This window comes from Microtus ochrogaster, unplaced genomic scaffold (genome assembly GCF_000317375.1).
Source record: "Microtus ochrogaster isolate Prairie Vole_2 unplaced genomic scaffold, MicOch1.0 UNK35, whole genome shotgun sequence".
Taxonomy (NCBI): Eukaryota; Metazoa; Chordata; class Mammalia; order Rodentia; family Cricetidae; genus Microtus; species Microtus ochrogaster.
This window is the reverse complement of record NW_004949133.1, coordinates 2149424-2157620: the sequence shown is the minus strand read 5'-3', so window position 1 is coordinate 2157620 and position 8197 is coordinate 2149424. Positions and strand designations below refer to the sequence as shown.

Sequence of the window (8197 nt, the reverse complement as noted above, 5' to 3'; positions counted from 1 at the left end):
AGAGAGAGAGAGAGAGAGAGAGAGAGAGAGAAATGTTTCCCAATACTTTTTCACCAGAGGGACATAGGGGTCTTCCCACCAAAATACACCATCTTGGGGGGGGCCTGTCCAGTGCTGTAAAAAGAGGGAGATGACTAGAAATCAGGCACCAGATGTAGCTGGGTCCTAACAGCTCCCTCTGAGAAGGGTGAGAAGGAGTCAACGGCATAGACTCTGGGGGTCAGGCAAATGGTAAAGTAGACTCACTTATTGAGCCATAGGAAGAGCCTTATATACCTTCCTCCCAGCACCCAGACTGTGATCTGTTGACATTGTGTTGTTGCCCCTTATTGGTGAGGCATGGTCAGGACCTCTGACAGTGACTGCTGCTAGGCCCTCAGGGAGACTCCAGGTTGGCTCATCTCTTGCCCTTATAGGTCTTATCTTCCTACAATCACCTAGACCTATAACCATCCCAATGCCAAATGCCTAGATGTCAGTGTAAAAATGTAATCAGTAACAGCCAGGATGCGATATCTCCACTGGAGCCTAGCAGTCCTACCACAGAAGGCACTGGCTATTCCAGCATAGCTGTAACCCAATATAAAAACCTTGAAAATAATCTATATTATGACAGAGACCATTAAAGAGGGTATGAAAAAATAATTTGTATAAATTTAGGAAAATACATGCAAACAAAGAATGAACTGAATAAAATTGCTCTAGACCTTAAGACAAAAGTAGAATTAATGATGAAGACCCAAACTGAAGGAAGGCTCGAAATGAAAACAATTAGGCATTTGAGCAGAAACTACAGAGTCAAACTTCACCAACAGCTTCAGGATATGAAAGAAAAAAATCTCAGGCATTGAAGATTTGATAGAAAAAAGTTAGATATATTTGTCAAATAAAAATGACATCATGAAATATTCAGGCAAATGGATGAAAATAGAAAAACTTATCCCGAAGGAGGTAACTTAGACTCAAAAAGACAAACACAGTATGAATTCACTCATAAGTGAATCCTGGATGTAAAGGGAAGAAGAATGACCAGACAACAATCTATAGCTCCAGAGAAGCTAGGGAACTAGGAGCACCCTAAAAGAGATGGATAGATCTCCCTGGGAGGGGAAATAGATGATATCTCCCAGGTAAACTGGAGGAAGAGGGGGAAGTAGAGGGGAGGAGATGGAGGATGAGAACCCTGAGGGAACAGGATGGTTAAGTTGGGAAAGGGATGGAGTGGGAGAGCAATGACAAAGAGATCTTGAAAGAGGGAGCCATTATGAGGTTAGGGAGAAATCTGGTACTAGGGAAGTTTCCAGTAATCCGCAAGGATGACCCCAGCTAAGATTTCTAGGAATAGTAGAAGGCCTTTCCCTGTAGACAGATTGGTGAATGCCGTAACTGTCATCATAGAGCCTTCATCCAGTAACTGATGAGAGCAGATACAGAGATCCACAGCCAAGCATCAGGCTGAGCTCCGGGAGTCCAGTCGAAGAGTGAGAGAGGGAGGAAGGATTATATGAGCAAAGGGCATCAAGATAATGACAGAGAAATCCAGAGACAGCTGAACAAAGTTCCTGGGAAGCTGAGGGTGCTGAAAGCAGCAGAGCTGATCCCCTCCCCCTACGTCTATCATGTGGTGGCATGAATGAGGCAGCAATTGGGAGAGATGGCCCTGCACCTAGCCTGGGCAAAACAGTGGAGCTGTCCCTGGAGGTGTAAGTGAGAAGGACCCCAGGATTGAGAACAGGAGGACAGGCTGCCTTGGAAGGGCTGGCTGAGGCAATGTTGGAGAGCTTGATGCGAGGGTGGGATGGGGTGGATGACAAAGGGGAAAGCTGGTGTTCTGACCAGTCTAGCTGACACCAAGCCCTAAATTTTTATTTGCTTTGAGGGAAGAGGTTTTAAGGATGATTGTTGTAGCAGGGGACAGGCAGATGGGCGAGTTCAGAATGCATGATGTGAAAAGCACAAAGAATCAATAAAAGTTAATAAGAAAAAAGAAAGAAAGAAAATAAGGCCTTTCTTAATGTGCAGGTTTAACCAACAAATTCTGAAAAGACAGTCATCTCTTCTTTCTTTTCATTTTTATTAAGATTTTTTTAAATACAGTCTTTTCTCATTTTACATAATTATCCCCATTCCCACTCCCTCTCCTGCTCTTGCTTCTGCTTCCCTCTCCACCTTCCTGACCCAACCTCCCCATCCATTCCTCAGAATGTGGAAGACTTCTTATCGGGAGTCAACCAAGTCTGACACTTTTCCTCCTCCCTCCTCCCCTCCCCTCCCCCTTCCCTTCCACCCTCTTTTCTCCCCCCTTCCTAATTTTCTCAGGAGGTCTTGTTTGTTTCTCCTTCCCAGGGGGAATCAATGTATGTTCCTCTTAGGGTTCTCCTTGTTACCTAACTTCTTCGAATCATGGACTATAGGCTGATTATTCTTTGCTTTACATCTAATATCCACTTATGAGTAAGTACATACCGTGTTTGTCTGTCTGGGTCTGAGTTACCTCACTCAAGATGTTTTTTTTTCTAGTTCCATCCATTTGCATGCAAATTTTAAGATGGCATTATTTTTTTATCACTGAGTAGTACCCCACTGTGTAAATGTACTACATTTTCTTCATCTACTCTTCAGTTGAGGGACGTCTAGGTTGTTTCCAAGTTCTGGCTATTATGAATAATGCTGGTATGAATGCAGTTGAGCAAATGTGTTTGTGGTATGAGTGTGTCCTTTGGATATATGTGCAAGAGTGGTGTTGCTGGGTCCTGAGGTAGATTGATTCCCAATTTTCTGAGAAACTGGCATACTTATTTCTAAGTTTATACTCTCACCAGCAATGTAGGAGTGTTCTCTTCACTCCACATCCTCTCCAGAATAAGCTATCACTGGTATTTTTGATCTTAGCCATTCTGACCTGTGTAAGATGGTATCTCAGCGTTGTTTTGATTAGCATTTCCCTGATGGTTAAGGACATTGAGCAATTCCTTAAGTTTTTTGGCCATTTGCAATTCTTCTTTTGAGAATTGTCTGTTTAGATCACTGCCTCATTTTTTGATTGGATTATTTCATAGTTTTATGTCTAGTTTCTTGAGTTCTTTATATATTTTGGCGCTCAGTCCTGTCTCTGATGTGTGGTTAGTGAAGATCTTTCATCATAGCAGACTTCCCTTTTGTCTTAGTAACTGTGTCCTTTGTCTTACAGAAGCTTCTCAGTTTTAGGAGGTTCTATTTATTAATTGTTGCTTTCAGTATCTGCCCCTACACATATTTGTATAATGCTTGGAAACCAGACTAAAGACACTGCTTCTGGAATGTGATCATGGATAGACAGACTGCTTTTTGTTGTAGCTTTTATTGGATGTGTTATTTGACAACCTCAAATATGTAAAGAGTACACTGACCTCATCCTCATACCCACCTTCTCTATTTTCCCGCTCAACCCCATTACACACTTGGTTCTTAATAGTTACCCTGCTCACACCTGTAGCTTTTGTTGTTCTGGTTTTGGTACCAGCTGATTAGAGATTCTGTATTTTAACAGTCTTTTGCTTATTGCTTTTCTTTTTTTTTAGCAAGAGAAAGAATCTCTGTCAGCCCAATTGATGTATTAGCCATTCTGAGGAGCTACGCCTGTGCAGATATAGGAAAATCACCTCTCTCCCACTAGGAAGATGGGAAGAAACCTCACTCTACATATTGGATTAATATGTAGGTGGCAGACAGGATTGACCTCAAGTAAAGGAGATTCGAACTCCACTCTGATGGAGACTTGTGTACTGTTGGAGAATTATACTTTTAAAATGGGATTTTCTATTCAAGAACAATGAGCTTATGACAGGAACTTCTATACTTGAAGGCTCCAAATGAAAGGTAGATGATTTATGAATTTCAAAAAACAAGCAAACAAACAAACTCTGGATAGAAATCTTGTGGGTGTCAATCTAATGCTTCGCCTCTTTTTCCAACTGTTATTATTATTCTACATTGTTCTAGGGGACATTATCTGCCCCGGGGAAAGATCATAAGAATCCAGAGGGGATGGCAACTGCATTTCAAAAAGACTTTTAAGAACTCATAACTGAAACATTTTTATTAAAAACTGAAAGAGGGTTTAAGTTAGGCAAACTTTTCTAGAGTGGAAAGCCTCTTTTACTTTGGAGAGAATGATTTTGAACATCAAAATCTGAGCACTAATATATTCTATGTGTGAAACATAAATGTGAACTATGGAGCTGCGACAAATTCAGGGTTTGCTGTTTGAATAACAAAAAGAATACAATCTTTGGAGAAGACAGCCTTGCAGTCAGTGGGATACTGGGAAGCAGACGCTCATCCCTGCCCCCAGATAAACTGTAATGCCCTCATCAAGGACAGAAAGGAGTCATTGACACAGGGGAGTGTGAATATTCCTCACTTTCCAGAGCAGTCTCTCAGAAAGACTTGGGTCCTGGCAGGGAGGAGTAGGTAGTGAGATGTTAGGTGGATGGTTTGGGGATTCCAAGTTGACTCTAGTTCACTTACATCACAGGACCACAAACACAGTTGAACAGTTGAAGACTATATGAGGGTAATGGAGGCATGTGGACATAGAATGGCCATTTACTGGTCACAAGCAAGACACGAAGTACAGGAATCACTTGGCATGACACTAAGGTTGACTGTGGGTCCTGTACCTTCCTGGAATCTATCAAGTGGAGGTAGAAATGAGGAAGGATGAAGTTCCTTTTCCTTAAGGGTTGGAGATGTTTTCTGGAACTGGATTTACTACAGGACCTTGTGAGGAAAAGCAGAGAGAATGCAAAAAGCAGAACCTCAAAGTATTTTTGTTACTCAGCCTGGATTTCTCATCATTGACTAACTGGGTTTACATAAAAACTCTAGGTAGTTTTTCCTGCATCAGGAGTATTAGGAGTTCTGAGTGACAATGCAGATGAAAGGTTGGAACTTTCTAACATTTATTTACCTGCACACATATTATACTGCATGCACTATGGCTTTGCATATTTTATTTGATATTTCTGTATTTTGACAACATTTAACAAAGAAAATAATGTGTACTCATGTATCCTTTGTGGATATTGAAGTTAATTTCTCAGTACAATAAAATACTTTGATTTGCTCAATAATTATCCCTGCTAATTACTAATTCATTCATCCCTTATTTTTTCTCAGAAATTGAAACTAAGATTTACATCCATTGTTCTCCTTTTTTTTCATTTTTTGAGGAAAGGAAGAGTAAATAGTCTATTATTATTTCATTTCTGACTCAGTCAATTGAAGTTGATGGAAGTCTTCATGCTGGAATTCCTTACTATTTACATTGCTCAGTTTTTCAATGGTAATGGAATCATTTAATTTATTTTACAAAGGAGTTGTCCTGGCTTAAATTTCCACCTAATCCCTTTCTTTGGCTTGGTGACTTGGCTTACAAGGGGGAGAAGGAGACTCAATTAAAGGACATTTTCTAAATTCCCTCTGCTCCTCTTAGCCCTCCTCACCATGTCATCTTACTTTGACTCAACTCTCAAGAAGTCTTCAGATTATTATTATCATCATCATAATCATCATCATCATCATCATCATCATCATCATCATCATCATCATCATCATCATTATTTGGTTTTTCAATACAGGGTTTCTCTGTAGCTTTGGAGCCTGTCCTGGAAGTAGGTCTTGCAGACCAGGCTGGCCTCGAACTCAAAGAGATCCTTCTACCTCTGCCTCCCAAGTGCTGGGATTAAAGGTGTGTGCTACCACCACCTGCCCCACCCCCATTTTTTGAGAAGATTTCTTCTTAACCTTTCCTGATTTAACAATTTTACAGAATTCTCAGCATTCTTCTCCCTCACACACATCCTCTTCCTTTCTGTGACTTAAAACAATTTTTTCTATGAAGGATATTTTTATTATTAGCCTCAGAAACCCCTGTCTTCCACGTGGCTTCTCTTCGGTAAGAAGCAAGGAATAGCCCGAGTCACTTGCATTCAGATGATATGACCAGACTCTCAAGACTATCCTATGCTGGTTAGAAAGCTTTTACACTGAATGTGTCCTTCCCTCTTCAGGACCTTTACTTGGCTCCCCTTCATTAGGAGTTCCACCTGTGGCAGATAGGAGACCTGGAGCTCCTTTGGAGTTCATGTGTGGCTGCTTGAAGATAGTTTGGGAAGTTTTAGTTCATTTGAGATCCATTTCTTAAAAGATCTCTTTAGTTTTTGCATTGCTTATCTTATTAAAACACAAGGCAGCTAGATGTGTGTATATTTCCCTCCTACTCACCACTTGCTCAAGCGACTAATTTATATTAAGAGAATATTCCATTGAGTAATGTTTAGTGTGTGGTTTATAATTCAATGAGAAATAGATTGGTTCCTTTAAATTTAAGCTTGGAATGAACATAAGATCATACTTTGACCTTGTAATTATCTTTTGGAATAGGGCCAATGGCTGTCTGTGCACAGGTCTTGCAAGTGACCTGTGTTTTTATTATGTTAACAAAGAGGCTGAGGAAATAAAACGAAATTATGAAAGGCTGGCTCCCAGTTCCACTTTTGCCCTCTCCCTGGCCTTGGCTATGATGTAGAAGACTCCTAATCACATGAAACCCTGGCAATATAACTTTTCCTATCAAGTTCCATAAAAAAAGATGAAACTATTTGGACATAAATTAACAACTATGATAAGGATTTTCACCCCATTACTCTCCGTAGAGCATCCTGGACTTCTTTGTTTTTCAGACTATATACAACAGGATTTAGTAGAGGTGTTATAACAGTGCAAGTCACTGAGATCAGCTGGTCCTGGTCCTTGGTGTTCTCTGACTTGGGCTTGAAGTAGACAATGGAAGCACAACCATAGTAGATCGCTACCACAGTGAGGTGGGACATACAGATAGCAAAAGTTTTCTTCTGGCTGTCAACTGAGGCAATCTTAAGAATGGTGGACATAATGAGGACATAGGAGATGCATAGGAAAGCGGCAGGTGCTGTGATTGCCTGGAGACTGAGAACTAATGTCCAGATGTCTTTGATGACTGATACTGCACAGCCATATGCAAAACAAGGCAGACATCACAGAAGAAATATTTAATCAGTGAGTTGCAGAAGGGCAGCCTAAAAATGGACACAGCCTAAACTAGTGAGAGAAGGAACCTCATGGCACAGACTGAAGATGCCAGAATGGCACACACCCTCCAATTCATGATGGCACTATAATGAAGTATGTTGGAGATGTCCCCATAACAATCATAACCCATGACTACTAACAGCAGACAGCTAGTGATTCCAAATCCGAGGAAAAAATAGAGCTCCATCTCACAGCACTCCAGGAAGATTGTTTGGCTTAGAACCACAGGCTACCAAGCATTTGTGGGGTGATAACCAGGGAACAGAAGGTCTCTTCCGAGAACACTTAAGAAGAAATACATGGGGATATGAAGGTTCTGGTCAATACAGATAATGGTCACAATGATGACATTGCCAGCCAGAGTCAGGATGTGCAGGACAAAGAAGACAACAAAGAGTGTGAGTTGGTATTTTTTTTTTTAGTTAAAATGTTATTTTTATTTACTGGAATTTTATTTATTATTTTATTTTTTTTAATTTATTTATTTTTAGTTGTTGAAAAAAATTTCTGCCTCCTCCCCATTCCCATTTTCCTCTCCCTCCTCCCACACATCGCCCCTTCCCCCCACTCCTGTCCCCCTCTCCCCCTCCCCCTCCACCCACAAGGCAGGGAATCTGTACTGCTCTTCATTCTCGAGAGGGAGGGGGACTGGAGTGAGTTGGTATTCTTACAAATTGGATAAACCCTAGAAAACAAACTCCCTTATCTCTGTGCTTTTGGCTCTCTTCATTGAGGACCTTAGATCCAAAAGATAAAGAGAAAGTCAACACTACCTCTTCCTGTCAGGGATGACCCTGAGTACCCTGCAGAGCAATGATCCTATAAAGTAGAATCAATTCAAAACTGCCTGGATGGAGCTGTAAGGAAATTTAATTCATAAAGTCCTCATTTCCTAAGAACAGCACCCTAAACCCAATCACTAGAACTTACATTTTAAAAATATGTAAATATGAGGAAGTTATTGTAGGACTTGCTTGTAATCACAATCCTGAGGAAATGGAGACAGACAGAAGCCTGGGGTTCACTGACTTGTTAGCCTAGAACAGAGTTCCAGGCAAATAAAGACTGACTTAGAAAACTAAAA

At 40.8% G+C, this 8197-nt stretch overlaps 1 pseudogene; it reads right to left on the bottom strand.

Moving 5' to 3' along the window:
• Positions 1-6662: 6662 nt before the first annotated feature.
• On the bottom strand, positions 6663-7843 carry LOC102001525 (annotated as a pseudogene).
• Positions 7844-8197: the final 354 nt, after the last annotated feature.